The sequence below is a fragment of the Helicoverpa armigera genome, chromosome 2 (genome assembly GCF_030705265.1).
Source record: "Helicoverpa armigera isolate CAAS_96S chromosome 2, ASM3070526v1, whole genome shotgun sequence".
NCBI lineage: Eukaryota > Metazoa > Arthropoda > Insecta > Lepidoptera > Noctuidae > Helicoverpa > Helicoverpa armigera.
In genome coordinates, this window is record NC_087121.1 from 5,617,218 (window position 1) to 5,634,229 (window position 17,012).

Sequence of the window (17,012 nt, forward strand, 5' to 3'; positions counted from 1 at the left end):
AAACAAATCCACTACGATTTACGTACCGTAAACTCGTTACGCGTTTGGAACGAGACGCGTTCGTGGTGGCGTGTTCAGTTGGAATTTGTTTCTTGTTGTGAGTATCGCAGAGTTGAGATCGCGTGTCGCGGGGTGCGTTAAGTACCGCCGGGCGGCGAGAGAGAGGCGAGCTTACACTCCATGGAGAGGTTCGCAGGTTCATTCGGAGGAAGTGTCGTTATCACAGTCGCTGTTCGGCGTTCGGACGGCGTGGTTCGTTGCGGGCGGTCTGCGTACTCGCTGCGTCGGCACTCACTTCGGCAGAAGTTTTGCGGAGATCGCGCTCTGATATTGCATCGGCTGCGGCCTTTCCCGGCTCGTGACTGATCATAGACGCTTTATAGAAAGTGAAACTGTATGCTTGAGACGTGACAATTGATAGTGCAAGGACGTATCTAAACTTTGTGTTGGATTAAGTGCTTGAAGTGGGACAAGTCGGTTTTCAAGTGAAAATCGAATTTTTCCGGGACTCGTTTCGATATCAGCGCAGTTTTGTCAATTAAACTGTGTCTAGATTATTGAAGCGTTGCAGACTTTTCCATAAACGGTAAGTAAAAATGATCCAATATTCAGAAATGGAGATAAGATTAATATTGCTCCTAATAAAACTACTCAGAAAACTTTACACAATTCTTGAATTGAATGAAGATATTTTAGAAATGTCTTCACTTCAACGACAACAGCATTTAAAAATATGAATTATGACATTATGAGAATGAATTTAATTAAATAATACTGATTATTACTACATGAAATAATAACTGATCCCCGCGGTATACTGAGCAATTCTTAATGCCCATAAACGACAAATCTAAATGTAGAATTAAAATGGAAATGAATGAAAATTTCTGGCTCATCAACGATTTTCTTAGGGAGTGCTATACAGACTCAAGTATTCATAAGGACGGAAGTGTACGTAAAAAATGGTAATATCATTAGAGCAACATCGCTGCACCGCTCAGGGGATGTTATTTACAAACGACGAAATAATTTACGCTAATAATATGAAAATTTTTAAAGTCAATTTTCATGGAAAATATTTTCCGAGATTGCTTCTTTTTTGAAACTTTTATTCGAGATAGGTGCTTTGGGCGAAAATCTGATAAGGCGATGTACACATTTGCATCAAGAACACGTTGTGTGTCGTTGATGAGTAAATTACACGTATGCATACATACCGAGATGTTGGAGTACTTGGGCCTGATAAGATCGATGAGATGTGTTGCTATTACCCGCTTATTACATCGTTAGATGTTATGATCACTTCTCATGTGTTCATCCCTTTAAATGCAATTAACCGTTTATTATATTAGGGTCTGTGTTATCTCGTACGGCTAAAATGGCTTGTGTTATAAAGTTGGAACTCGCTTTGAACAAAGTTGTCATATTTGAAATATACGATCTGCAAGAAAACTGTTTTGAATTTTCTCAATAATATAACATTTAAGACATTGTCTAAATGTTAAGAAAATACCGTTAATTGCATCAAAGTGCTTGTTGCAAAATAACTTTGTTTATAAAGCATTTTCGTGTAAAAGGATATCTTTATTTAAGACTACATAGCTTAGGTAGAATGTAGTGCATATTACTTGTAAAAGTGAACCAGAAAATTCCGCAAAGTGGATATGAAAAGAGATGTCGACGCGACGGTCTTTGATTTACACAGGGGTCGGGTTAAACCAATTAACTTCATAGAATGTTTTATTCATAATGTACTTACATTTTACGTTTCTGATATAAACATACGATAGCTTTGTAATAGCCGGACGTGTGTATCGTTTAATTATATAATAACGGTAATGCTTATGATTGCTAGTTAAGATTTTCTTTATTTATACGTGTATATCTTGATCGTACGTGCGGAAGAACGCGACATTGATAATTGGGTCCATTAGTATGAGAATCAAATAGCTATTAACAAATTATGCTCAGTTCAAATTGTATTTGAAACGGTAATTAGACTGAAATAATTTATCGTGGGGGAGAACTTCTGAGCTTAGGGACCGTAACCGTCTATCGACTAAATTACGAGAATTTGCTTGTGTCAATAGCAATTCTCATTGCCTTAATGATACTTAAGTTTAATTTGTCGCATAGGGCCACATAGAATTTGAAGTTACATTGTTAATTGATTATTTAGTTAGTATTATAGTGGCAAGTTTAATAAGACTTTGTGTGAAGATTTGTCTTCAATATTGCACAAATCCTATATTTTAGTACAGGCCTTTTATTTGCTTAGACATCCGATAACACTGATCGTCTGGATGTCGTCACCGGAATCTTATATGTATCTGTAGCATTGAGGCTATCATAAATTAATCTTCTATTTTTTGCCTCGCATGATGATTATAGACAACAACACATTGTACGGTTAATTACCTCATATGAAACTCTATACAATAGATCGACAGCACAGATTCTGCAGACCACGTCACGTTTAAAATTCGAACACTCGTTCTAAACCGCAACACAATTCATAGATTAAATTCGGAGCAAAATAAAAAAAAAGGCGGAACATTGTATACGTGACATAGATGTTACGGCGAGAAAAAAAAGCCGATAAAATCTAATAACGTCTATTGACACGGCGATTAGTATGCATCGTATCACGCGAAAGACGTGCTGTATCATCGTCGTATCATATTTCTACTTAGGTATATGCCGAACCATGCCACTTATGTAACGATGTAAGTAAAATATATCGTCTTAGTTCCGCTGTTTCGCTGTCTCTATTTTCTTTGGTGTTTGCCAGAATTAACAGCGAGTGTAATCGGATTAGTGTACTAAAAATGGTGTCATATAAATGTAGGTTCCATAAATACACTTTTCAGTTTATTTCGTTAAAAGCTACCGACCGCATAACCACAAAAATAAATCGAAATTGTATACATTTCATATTTACAAAATGAAAAGCAGAAAGTAATTAAATTAAACTTGATAAAGTGTACACAGAAAATTATTAATTTTTCTGCCTGAAATTGAAAAATGCAACCTACTCGATTGCAGACATTAATAAAACGGTTATTAATTGAATAAATGCTTCATTAATTTTGACTTAACTGTAAAGGCAAGTTTATGTGTCAATATTTTAAATGCTGTTTGCAATCGAGTTATAACCTGAAAAGTGGTGAAACTGCGCTTAATTTTAATACTAGTGATTTATATTTTAAATTGCAAAAATTGCCTGTCGTGTACCTAATTATAAGAACTCCGGTTTTGATATTTAAAATTAGTTTCGAACGGAATATTTCAACGGCCACATTGCAACAGACTAAATAAATGAAACCAGACACATAATTTGGTTCAACAGAGTTTTTAGTTTACAACGAAATTGCGGAATTTTAATGATATACGAGTTTTTTCAACACAATATCATGCCGTACATAAAGTACCGTTTGTGGGAATATTAAGAGCCTTAGTAGTTCAATAAAAAGCATATTATAAAACTAAACTATTATATATTAGTCAGCCTGTCTAGGCAAAGGCTGAAATATCTTTGTCATGACGACGTTCGAAGTTCCAGCGGTTTCCTTTACGAGATAGTTATAACCTAACTTAGGTATATTTCAATAAAGTTACAAAGTTTTAACCATTGAAAGCAGTCTGACACTACTGGCGAGAATGAATATTACCTAGTATTAGCTAATTTGGAGTTATTAAGCAAAGTTTTAGTACAAAACCGTCTGCTTTCTGTGAGAAAAGTTTGTAAATTCTGTTAGACACCTTAAAGATTGAAGAATTTTTGAAGTTTTAATCAAAAAGTTTAATTTAATATATCACTCCCTTTCTTCTTTCTTTCTATTTAATTTTACCAAAATCATACTAGAATTCTCAAAAATAATTGTAGAGTCAACAAAGTAGAGAAGAACTTCCTCAAAAGTTTAAAAAAACGCACTGTATTATAAACAGCTATTTAACTTTTAACTGCGGAATATTTTCCCGTCAAGTCTAGCTGCTTTTATTTCTAGATTTCCAAGACACTTACTGTACACCAGTGGCAGTATTTTTTGCAATAGTCGGCAATAAAACCCGTCGGCAGTCGTTAGTATAAAATATTATACTACTTTTACGTAATGAGCCAGTTTGCTTGACACTTATTACTTTTAATAAGTACATGTAAGATCAAAAGTGTTGTCGAATAAAATGCACGTCCAGATAATAGGCTAGTTTCCTAAAAAATAATAATTAGTCCGTCTTGTAGATTGTCCAAAATTAAGCGATACGTATTTTTTCTTTTTTAAATTGGATCAGAACTTGTTAAGATATAGCGTGTTAAAGTTGAGTGTGACGTCACAAGTTGCTACAATTTTCAGGACACTGTGACGTAAAAGGCCCCCACTCCTAATTTTTGAAGTGTATTATCTTTGTCATTTTATGTTTAATTAAAAAAAGAAAAAATACGTATCCAATATTTTTTGATTATCTAAAAAGCGGACTAAATATTATTTCATTATTTCGACCCTGGACACTACCCTATTGCAGGATTTAAGTTTTTGATAGGTAATTAAAACTGTTATAAAAAAACGTTTTGTTTATGTAAGTCGATTCAAGCAATATCGTAATTTTAATTTCACGTTATAAAATAGGAACGGTGTCGATTTTAATGCCTGAACTTAAATCCGATTATGAAACTGAAGATGGTCGAAATGAAACTAGATCTTTGACCTATCGTTATGTCATTGTACAGAAGTTAATAGAACTTTAAGATAGATAGCAGAGCATGATGAGTTGTATCTTTATTTATTTAATGTTAATGCGCCGAAAAGAAACCGTATAAAGGCGGAATTAATGCTAAAGGCATTTCCTTTAAGTCCGTTGTTACACAATATGGGTACGTAGTTTCTAATTTAGTAGTGTGTACTGCACTTAATACAGCTTAGAATTATTTTATCCTAGTGTCACATATCATTATGTGCACTCACATGATATAAAAATTAAATAAAAAGATAAAGTTACATTTCTGTTCTGCGGTATACATAATTAATGTATGATAATGTCCGAGGGGTTAGGCTAAGTGCCCACTTATGGAAACCATTTCCTTTTACATTTTTATGATTAGATGCCTTCTCAGATAAGTTTTTGTAGATAAGGTACTTTATCACAAAAATATAGCCATTCTAAATTCTACCGCGAAGTGTTAAAATGAGTGGAATAACATTGTAGAATATTTAAGCTATTTTAAACGAGTTTAGTCGGCGGAAAACTTCGAGCGTGGCTAGCTTTCTTTTATTTTGTAGTTGTCTTTTTGTAAAAGAAAAGTGAAATTCACTGTAAAATCGCGGAATAAATAAATAGTAACGTAGATACTTTAGAATAAATAACAAGAGTAAGAAGTTTATTTTTAAATTAGCTGGAACAATTACAAGACAGAGTATTTGTTGATTTTTTAATGGCTTTTTTATTTTTTAAGTCGTTCACTTCTGGAAACTTCTTCTTTACAAAATACAATTCATTTTTCCCACCATATCTTAACTTGGCTTAATAGACAAATGAACGAAAGTCCAAAATTACCTATAGACAACACGGTGAAGCATACTCTACTTTTACACGTAGTACCAGTAACCGAAAAACAATTAAATTGTTGAGAAGTGATAGACAATGGAAAAAAAACTTCAAAACATTTTAGAACAATACTTGGTAGCAACGTGGTAGCAACCTTAACATTGAAAGTAGTTCGAGATGTTCCGGTTTGATATCAAGCGAGTGCAGACGGGTTTAATAACTAGCTGACAGATCTTAGAACGAAGGGTGTACACTGGCGATTAGTCGCAAATCGCGTACTGTCATTGCGTACATTGTTCTTATGACCTAAGTCATAATATCTAGATCAATGAGAAAGTTGGTTCGTGAAATTAGAGTTGTTGTTAAAATAATTATTAAATTGGCGCATATGTGTACCATTAAAGTATAGAAGTTAGTTTTTAAAACTTAGGCTTTTATGCTAAGAGCCTAACTTTGAAAGGGTTCAACTTACATATGACATTGGCTGAATATAGAATTAAAGTTACATTTTTGTTTGAACGTATGTAAATGTTTGCTTAAATGGATTACTAAAACGAAGTTCTTCATCTTGTTATTATATGAGTTAGTAGTATATTTTCTGTATTTATCTTAAAATCACATCCTTAAACATGTCTTGTTATTTTACAATACATCAATCTTTCGTCTGCTCTTCTGACATGTGAGTCATAGCAAGTTTTTGTTATATCGGTTTTTGTACTGCGGTTGTACTAAATAATACACTATGTATTAGATGCAATTTATTTCGCTCGTGAGTCCACATCGAATCGATGGAAATTTGATTCAGAACGTGCGTTCTATGTGAAGAAGCGATTCGTTTAATTTATAATAGCTACAACCCAGCAGGCTTTTACTAAGAATTGTTCAACATGATGCGAAAATAGCACAATTATATTATTTGGTAATTGTAACAGATAACGGGCAATACTCGGAAATATGTTACATGATGAGTAGTTACAAAATACTTAACGCATCATTAAAATTTGAACAGAGCGTAATTTATACTCCCGACATCGTAATAAATCAGAGTAAATGCCAAAACTCCAATGAAAATTTACGTAAGCATACCTGCTATGCAGCTACTGGGAAATACTGCGACAATGAAAACGATTGTCAAGGGAAAATGGGGAAAATGAATGAAAATCCAGCGCTCAATACTGGGCAGATATCAAAACACACTTCAGGTCAGTGTAATTTGGCAGACAAGCTTTTTTGGAAAGTCGTTTTGCCCGGCGTTCCCCCAAATGCGGCGTGACTTGGCTGGCGAAAGAGATGAGATTAATGACAGGGGTGGAACGACTTACACCGACCTACGCTCACACCATTGTCCCACATGAGCTTTGTATCACAATCCTGGCTTCTAACTTTAGAATTACCCTTTAGATTAAAATGTATTTACGAGTAACGCGTAGGCATAGCTGTCATTTTTATGAATGAAAATATAAATAAGACAAAAACAAAGTTTCTATGAACAAACTTTTACACAATTGGTCTCAAAGTTGCTGTTACCCTTTATAACGCCTTTCAACAAAAACTTTATCAAAAATGTTTCATTGCGGTGGTAGGTTCAGGCTTTTTCAGTAATAGAACGGCGCAACAGAGTATATAAAGGTACAGCTGAGTAACTTTCAGGATTCTATTTTGTAGGTACATCGTATGAAAGTAACATATTATAAGCCTTTTTTATACATTATAGCTACTATCCTCGTTTAAGTGTAAAGTGACCAAATAATTCTGAACTGACGATGTAGGCGCGTACGTACACATGGACGCATAGATAGTGTAGAATTCACATTCAAGCGTATCTAAGATGATATCGATTGATTCAAACCTTTTTCTATAAAAAAGATCGTCCAAATAAATAAAAGCTGTCCCAACTCTTAAAAGGTTAGATTTAATAGCCACGGTTTGGGCAACGGGTACATCACAAACTTATCGCGATGATCAATCAACGTAGTCTGTCACTGTCACTTCTTTAATTCACTCTGGTTTATACCGTTACATTCTAAAAACAGTAATCTCGGAAGGCTACGCCTGCCGTCCAACCGCGCCGGGCACGATAAAAACTTTCCTGGCAACTTTTCTTTAACCAGTTTTCTTTGAATAAAAGTACCTAATCGAACGTTACGTGTCGGTGTGATTGGAGGAACTTTATCGTATCTCGAACTGACTCCCGGTGGCTCCGATTGTTCCGATGGACTCTGACTCGCATACATTACATCTGACCTTTCGACAGTAAATCGTCCAAACCCTTCACTCGCACTCAACAAATCTATTCATAAAAAGACCATGGAGTATCACGGCTAACTTAATTAAACTTTTTCGTAATTGAGTTTCGTGAACTATGAGATAAATAGTCGACCTTAGAGGTCCTATTTTTGTGAGTGTATTGTTGAGAAAGCTTCAGGTCTCATCTCATCATATAATTAAGTAGATTAATGGAAGTGTTTTAGTAATTCATTGGCGCTTCAGTGTAACATGAATAGCTTTGTTTAATAATGAGGTAGGACGTGGCGGGGCAAGTCTAGCGCTCTTTGGGGAGATTGGAGCATTTCTATTTCGGCATCATCTCCGTTCATTATTACTAAAGATTCTGAGTAACGAGGATTATTATTAGATGACAAAACTCTCTCATTGTATGTAAAGTGACATGAGAGTTCTTGAAAGTAATTGCTAGTATATTTGTGTTCACAATATGAACAGATCATGACTTGTAGAATATCTGTAATGTCTAGAACATTCGATGTGGATAAGCCGATTAATATGCTTACTAGTTTGTGTCATTAGAGCATATTATATGCCTATTAGAGACGCATCTCAATACGGAACAAGCTTCCGCCAGTGAATTTAGCCGCGTCCATTAGAAACTACTCGGCGCACCTGGATAAAGTCTTCCCGGATATATGGGCTTATCACTGATGTACTGATATAATTCTTCAAATTGATCAAGCAGTTCCTAAAATTAACGCGTTGATGCATGCAAAAAACCTACAGTCAAAAAATTCTCCAGTTTAATAATAATTGTATTTGAACTAGCAATTTCACCCAAACAGACACACAAGCACAAAATTAAATGGCTACAATAAAAAAAATCAAAAGACTCGTAGAAAAATAAATGAAGAATAAGTTTATGTAGCGTATTTTTTCCGAGGCTTATTTGTAATGCAAGTTTAAAGGCCACTTAACTAGACTTAAGTATGGCATAAACTGAAGCTTAGGAAAATTTATGTCCTGAAAGAGTGTGAAATGGCTTATTCAAATGCAAATGCAGAATCCTGTCCGGTCAAAGCGATTTCGCTTAGTATATTTTCTACTTTCTTTTCGTTTAGTTTTTCTCAGTTTACAGAGTGGGCGACATCGTCGTTTCCACTTTTCCATATGCAAAATATTTGTGGAAATAAGCTTTGTGGGTGAAGGGTAAATTTATTATGCCTCGCTGGATTTGAGTGTTGTTAAAGTGCAGGATATGGTTTAAAAGAAAATATACTCGGAAAAATATTTGTATACGTTTGCTTTAGTCATGAAATTATGACTTAATAAATTAGTATTCATGAATGGGTACTTAAAAGTATGAAACGACCGGAGTAGATAATTTAATGTCTGTCTATTATTGTACAATAATCGAATAATAGAGACACAGATGATGCTAGCCTTGGATTTAGAAGGTTATTTTAATTATTAGTTACTTATTAGAAGTTATCACGTTTATTTAGAGGTAGACATATAGTAACACTTTACACCTCAAGCATGGAACTTGACGGATACGATTAAAAAGGAAAAACTCGTTAGTTTGAAAACGGAACTGTTCCCAGTTTCCGGTGTAACCTGTCAGTTGACAGTCGCCATTAGAAATTCACCGGAAACATACCAGTTCAGAAACACTCTCGCTTTTTTAAATATCGAGCCTACATAGATAGCAATGACCTCAGTCCGTGATTCAGCACCGATTTACGATTTACGTCGCTTTACGTTTTAGGCGGATCGATAAAAAGTTGTCGTGTCTATGCCATTACGATTGTTGCAGCGATAACGCAATAGTTACGAAGGACCACGGGATCGAGTCACGATCGAGAATCGATTGATCACTTTTGGTTTCAATTTTGCGCCATTCGTACTTATTTTAAATTGCTGTTTGGCGTTGTTTTGGTAATTTCGTTTTGCAAGCTTTGATCTTTTTGGAGGTTTTCCTTTTTTCGGCCTTGATGTTTGCGGAGATAATAATTTCATCTTTGCTTCCAACGCAATGTTAGGCGTGTCTGCTGTCTTGTGTAACTGAAATTCTAATTGCGGAGACTCATAAGCTACACAGCTGCGTTTCGTAATAGATGTCACCACTTCACTCAGGAAACATTTAACTACAACAATAACACATTACATGCTGGCCAGGTTTCTCTGAAACTAGAACTATTAAAAATAATAAACAAGCTAACATAATGACGCAGGAGGTAGAAAAATCTTGTCATTGCGATTTCACTGAAACCTGTTTAGGAAAGGCAATTTGAAACTTTGTACACAATAGGTGACATTTAATTTGTCGAGCTTAGTGTTCCAAATTCAATTGAAAATTCAGTGTGACAAGAAATGGAATGCACGTCGAACACAGGTCACGAAAGTGATGCAGTGTGAACTCGGCTTTAGCCTTGCTGGATAAGGTGAGCGGGAAACATAAGCGCAAGCAATTAAAACTATTGCTAAATGTTTCTCGATCTAACACAGAAGTGTGCACTTTGTTACTCGGGAACTTAGCTCCTCTTACAACGAAATGAATAACTGCAACTTCAGCGTGTAGTTCGAGTATATTGAAAAGTTGATCAATGTACGATTTCAAAGTTTCATATTACTTTGGATGACTCATAAAGGTCCCGGTTTAATTTCTTTTATTAAATTCGTAATGAACATAAATGTGCAATTATACTGATGGCCAGTTGTATGGGAAATCGGATATGTCCACGTAGAAATCAGCCTTTTATGACAGTGGACAATAAACTGATATATTTATGATACGCAGTTTCCATTTCTCATACTTATCTACTTAATGAAGCGTTACTGGACACAATGTACGTCACGTATTCCTGTTCCTAGAAGTAACGCAGCAGCTAAGAGCTATTCAAGCACAAAGCCCATCAATATGAATGGGTATCAACACTCCTTTATTTATATCTTGAAACCTATTAGATTCTATTCACGCGAATCGGATGACCGGCGTGCGAGATGCCATGACAGGTATTCTGAAGACACAGGAGGAAGGACCGTTAGTGGACGTGTAGGCATCTGCCGTGGTACCGTTACCCGATCGATGGGCGCCTTCATCAACCTTCGCAAACAAATGCCAACTGATTTTTGATCTCCCATTAGCCTTATGACCTCCAACCAGTTTCCGAAATTAATCTCCGATCATCCGAGCTGTGAACTCGTGCCGAAAACAATTTTTATGACCAATTTATTTTTTTCCGCAAAATTCGAGACTATTAGCGAGGGAGTTATTGCTCACTAGATCTTTGTTCGCGAATTGATAACAGTCGGTGATTTAAAAATAGATAGCTTATTGAACTTGGATTTTTTCTACGCATTTTGATGAGGTGGGCCGGGTAGGTACTTTCTTGCAGACTTCATTGAACTTCTACGAGGTTAGGAATTATATATGTCTGAAACTTTTCAAAACCTCATTAAAACTAGTTATTAAGAGGCTGTACAGGTCGATGGATAGAATGATTGGGAAAGTTGTGATGTTATAGGTAGGCAAATCAGAATATTTCTTCTTGAACTTTAATATTTTCTCCTTTTGCGCCTACAAGACGACCATGTTCTACGAAGAACGGAGGTTAATTTCATAAGCAGATAACAGTTTCGATTATCATTAATATTTAATTCAAAACAATGTCTATTAAGCAACGCCCACACTTCAAACATAAGGAAACTTCACTAATTTACTCGGTTAAGTTTACGGAGCTTAATAATGCCATTTATTAGGCCAAACTCCCAAGTTTTTGAGGCTCCCCCGGCTTTCGAATAGGATCTCAATTTAATTTCCTTTCTGACCATGCCTAATAGATTTCTCCGACTTCGGTACAAATAATAACTTGTTGCTTTTTCTCTGAATGGTTTTTCTTGACGTTATTTAGTGTTCAGTCAATGATGAGATTTCTCGACAAGAGTATAACAGCTGGTTTCAATCGCATCTATTAGGAGCGCCGATGACGGATACCATTACCAACTGACCGTGAAAATCTGACGTTTTCTCTGCGCACGAGTACTTTACATTGTAGGCCAGTAAAATAGAGATTGTTAAACAGTAGGTAGGTAAGGTAACTCTTAATGAGAAACTAAAAATTAATCTGTACCAGGTAAACTGTTAGACGACTTTCAAACGATTATCTTATCAGCACTACCGGCTAGGTGTAGGTATATTTGTAAGGCTTAAGCGTCAACTACACTCATAAATGAATTAAAGCTTAGGCATATAGAGGCCAAACACCTGCCGGGCTACTATTTTTACTTTATGCTAACAATTTTATTTTATGCAATTTAAAAACAAAGAGCAACAATATATTTACTTTTTAATCTTACCCGCTGTTTTACTAGCCACACAGCGTATCTACGACAACCATCTAAACAGGTGATACTTTCTTCATTGGCACGACCGGTCCGTGACGAAACATATCGGAAATATGCACTTGCAATCTACCTCTATAGTAGAATAGTAGAATTATGACTATGATTTCAGATTGCGTAGCGCAGTTGCAAATGCTTAGCGAATTAGACTTCGGGGCCATACCTCGTATAATTTGACAGGCACGAATTAATGAATACTATTTGTTTATTAAGACATGTTTAGAACGGTATATTCAGTGGGTTTGCATAATTTATTGCGAGAATATAGAATGGATCGATCGATATTATGGTCAAATATTACACACAATTCATTGTTTAATTTTTGCTTTGCGTTAATGTTAAGGAAGAATGTTTTTTATTCTTGTTTTTCTCGAAATTTTTACGAAGAAAACAATTTGAAAGTTTAGTGAGCTCTTTCATTTCAGCGAACACTTTTGACACAGTAATGACAAAACTGTTTTCAAGATAGAACTTGAGATTTGGCATCGTTATACTTTTAGTTTCAGTTTGGTTTTGATTGCCAAATCCTATTTATGGGGCGTCCGTAGTACTTGCTACTAGTTATGATGTTGAAAGTTTTATTGTTTATGTACTTTGTTAGGTAGAACATTTCATAGTATTCAAATTTGTTATTATTTATGTAAAATTTTTCTTGATCAACGTTTTAGCTATGCCATTATTTCTGTTTATACAATATAATCGGAGGTGCTAGATCCAAATTAAGTTTTATTGGACTCAATAAATTACCTTCACATTTTCGTCCCAATTAAGTATCTCATATTGATTTATTCAGTGAAAATTAATATGCAAAAATTTAAAACAAGTCCCAAATTATATTTAATTATGTTTCCAAAGGCATTATATTTTTCCATCAAAGTAAATGAGAGGTTAATTATGGGTGTTCATCTTCGCCCCTCCAAATTAGAGATAAAATATTAATTTTGAAGGTTTATGTGAATATTAAGTTGATTAGTTTCCCCCATTCCGATTTAATACAACATAAAAATATGCGATAGGAACCGAGGGGGACTATTAATGTTGATTTACGATCGTATTATTCAACATAACGAGATCGATATAAGGCTAATATAAATTAGGTGTTGTCTCAGCTTCTGATTTTTAATCAAGTAATAAAATATGCATCTGGCGAAAGACGAGGAAATGAGATGGCTTTGTCTATGCTAATCTTGATAATTAACGCTATTATGATTCAGGTTGTCGATGAATTTGCATTTAGTAAATCTTCTCTCACGTGTTGTTAGAGTCCTTCTAGATCTTTCTACTCTGAATAATATTTGCGTAAGCTTCCTTAAAAATACATTCTTTTGACGAAGGATATTGATAGGTGCGTTTGATGTGAGATACCTGTCTAAGCCTGTTTGTTCAAGTTAGGGATTTCTGCTGACAATAGAATAAGAAAACCCACATGATGATATGTGAGCGAAATGCTTTGTGCTTATTTTTCTCAGTAAACGTTTGTTATATTTATTATTAGATCTGATCTCCCGGTGGTTAATCTGGGGAAACGAATGAGATTTCCTTTACCTGTTTGTAGATCATGAAAAGAAAATTAATTTTGTTAGAGAGATACTTAATGCTACTTTCATCTAAATATTCATAGTTTTTATTTTCTTTTTGTATTGGCTTTCTAAATTACTTTTGTCTAACAGTTTGGGCCGATAGAAGAGTCATTAGCAAAAAAGTGAACAATGCCTGACTTAATCAATGGTCAATTAAAAAACAAGCTCGTGTTGGAGGCTCAGTTAGATTAGAAACGAACAATCAATAGTGAGATAATAGCAGATTCCTCGACCCTAGCTCTGTATAAAAGCGGATGTTTTTATTACTAGGTCGCATTTTTGGTATACAAATGCAAAACAAAGGATTAAATAAAATGAAGAATACTTATTGTACCTACTCAGACGTTTGTAGTCTCTCATTAACAAATATTTTCGTGAGTAATTACGTAACTTAAGATAAATTCAATTTGATAAACTGCTCACGAAGAAGATGAGGTCATGTAATCATCATAATTAGAGTTGTTAGCTTGACCGGCCTTGACGCTCACTATGAGGAATCTGGAAACATACCCACTCTATAATTTAGATACCATCAGATTTTAATTATTTATACCAATTACCAGACTAAATAAATCGCAGAATATTAAATTCATGATCTACCGAGCATTACTTTGATTGGAATTAATTTTATTTGATCGAAGCCGGAGGCAGCTCGAGTGGGCGAAATTGAAAAGTTAATATCTTTACAAGACACTGTCATTTATCATTGCAGCCTGTTTTCTACGAGTCGGAAATATCGACAAATAAGTCAAACGTATCAAAGGAAAAAGAACAGTTAATGCTCGAGGCAGATATAACAAAATTATTTAAAAGTTGGGGGTAAGAAAATTGCGATTATTATTCCGATCAAAAGTTTTTTTTTTCTATCTAGTTATAGTCCTCATTAAAATGTACCCTGGATTCCCATCAGTTCATACGATCGCTCCATGAGCATATGAAACTTTTTAAACGGGTCCTATTATAAGTTTCACTCCTATCCTCCAATTTACGATTCGTTTAATCTCAACTGAGTCCGAAACTTATTTTATTACGTTTTTTATCGACTATTTTAATATCAGAGAGCAGGACGTTGACCTTTCACAAAGCTGTATAAAAACGTTACATTTAAAGTAGTAAATAAATTGGTCGCTTTCTAGGAAAACGACCCGTGTCAGATTATTTATTGTAGTGACAGTGTCGTTTCACTCAACTACAGACACACCTAGTTTTTAGCAAGTTAACAACAAGAAATATATTTCGAGAAATTTCCAAACGAAACTGGGGCTTATTTGTTTTTAATTTTAGTAAGACCAATTTATTTTCTTGTTTTTTTTCTAAGTTCTCTCAAAGGTTATACTTAATGTCGAAAAACTATTTATAGAAAGGCTTCTTACGTTCTATTAGGACACGTAGCCCGGCAAACCAGACAGCCATCTTGGTGTATGCTTTCTTGGTAAAGGTGCACGTCTCGACCATATTTCACACGGAACGATACAGATGGCTCAATTTTATTTTACCAACGTTTACGGTTTCTCAACACTTAGATGCAAAATGGTGGCTGTGGTTTCAACTAATACTAAAAACTTTAGTACTTAGATGATTTTAGTCGTAAAGCCAAAAAACATTTTTAACTTTTTGAATTAAAAGTCTATGCTCTCTTATTAAGTGATATTCAAATGTAAGTCCTAGCAAATTGTACGAGTGTGTTTATTTTCCACACACAGATTTGAAACTTTTTGCTGCAACTTAGCTGTAATACTTTCAAAGAACGTTTACATTCGACACTAAAACGTAAAAACACATCAAACTGATGTCATCGCTGTTCAAGCAAAAATTACATGATTTGCTTTAAAATTATCCTCAAACAATTCTACGATAAAAATCCGCGGCTTCTCGTACATTCTCAAGGTATTTCTTCTCGAAAGGCCACGGTCACGACACCGCACGTAGCGTAACACAGCTTTTCAACGAAAGTGATGGACAAATAACTGAATCGTGATGCTACGTACAATGTACATGTTACATGTGTTGCGTAAAGCTTAGGCAATACACACAAGGTGTCGTAGCGTAAACGTATCGTCAGCATATCGGTATAACGCTATGCCTACGCGATTTTCGATATTGTAAACGAAGCGTCGCGTAGACGTATCATTTTGGATATAAGTAATCACAGCGTCGGTTTGGATATTGGTAAACCTACTTACTTTTTTAATCCTTCCATACAATCGAAATATTTCAAAAAAATTTTGAAAGTCAAACCGTTTACGCTTCTATTTTTGTAATGACAAAGAACGTCGAACACCCCCTACGGTACGACTTGCTAAAAAAAGTATCTCGTACAAATGTGTAAAAGTAGCGTAAGTGTAAAGCGTAGTAAAAGTGCTCATGTCGCAGGCCACGATACGTTTCCGCTACGACGAGGGCGCAATGTGAAGAATGCCTTAGATTGCATACAATGAACTTATCCATTCATCGATGACTCAATACGACCCACACATCACCTTTGCATTCACTATTTTAGTGTTTATAATCGTTGCATTGTTATCATCGTCGAAATTTGTTTGCTGTCACTTCACGTGGGAGTAAGTGCTTAGAATATGGAATTTATGAAGTAGGTTGCACCAGCATAGTGATTTGGTGTGTCGACATTCAAAATATTATTTGACAAACAATTTTTGTTTTATGTGGGCTTGAAGAAATTAGACTGTGTCCACAAAATGACGTCTTATATAGTCAGTAATGAAACAAGTATCTCAGCGTTAATAAAGACTAAGAAACGAATTATATTGAAATGCAGTTAATAAGTACACTTACTGCATTTCTATGTAATTTTCATAATTATTGTCGTACGCAACGAGAAAACTGGTTGAGTCCATTTAGTTGTGTGTCCTTAAGTCTTACGCTTGCTCTTTGCACTATTGCGAAATCGACAAAGCGTACGTTATGGCTAGGAGTCGTGCCTTTAATATTTATAGTCAATATATATTAATCAATATAAAATAAATAAAGACATTAAAAACCCAGTTTTTGAAGAGATAACATTAATCTACTGACATTTATTGAAACTAGTAAGAGTCTCCGTAATTAAAAAATAGCAAAAATAAGGGTGAAAGTTTATTAAAACAAAGTAAAATTTAACGCATATTCACAAGGTGGTCGCTACAAGGTCATTGTAATTTCATATGGAGGATTAATTCTATACCACTCGCTTGATGACAATTAATACAAAACACTTAAAACTTTGGGATAAATAAAACCACTTGTAAATTAAATTAATTCATA

General features: G+C 34.8%; 1 protein-coding gene across 2 annotated transcripts in view; it reads left to right on the forward strand.

Moving 5' to 3' along the window:
- The first annotated feature begins 205 nt into the window (after positions 1-205).
- The window catches only part of LOC110375740 (uncharacterized), a 146,116-nt gene continuing 129,309 nt past the window's right edge, over positions 206-17,012 (forward strand). For both annotated transcript variants that reach the window (XM_049844061.2, XM_049844058.2), the window contains exon 1: positions 206-586. The gene's annotated coding sequence lies outside the window, so the exon portion shown is untranslated. The remainder of the gene's footprint in view (positions 587-17,012) is intronic.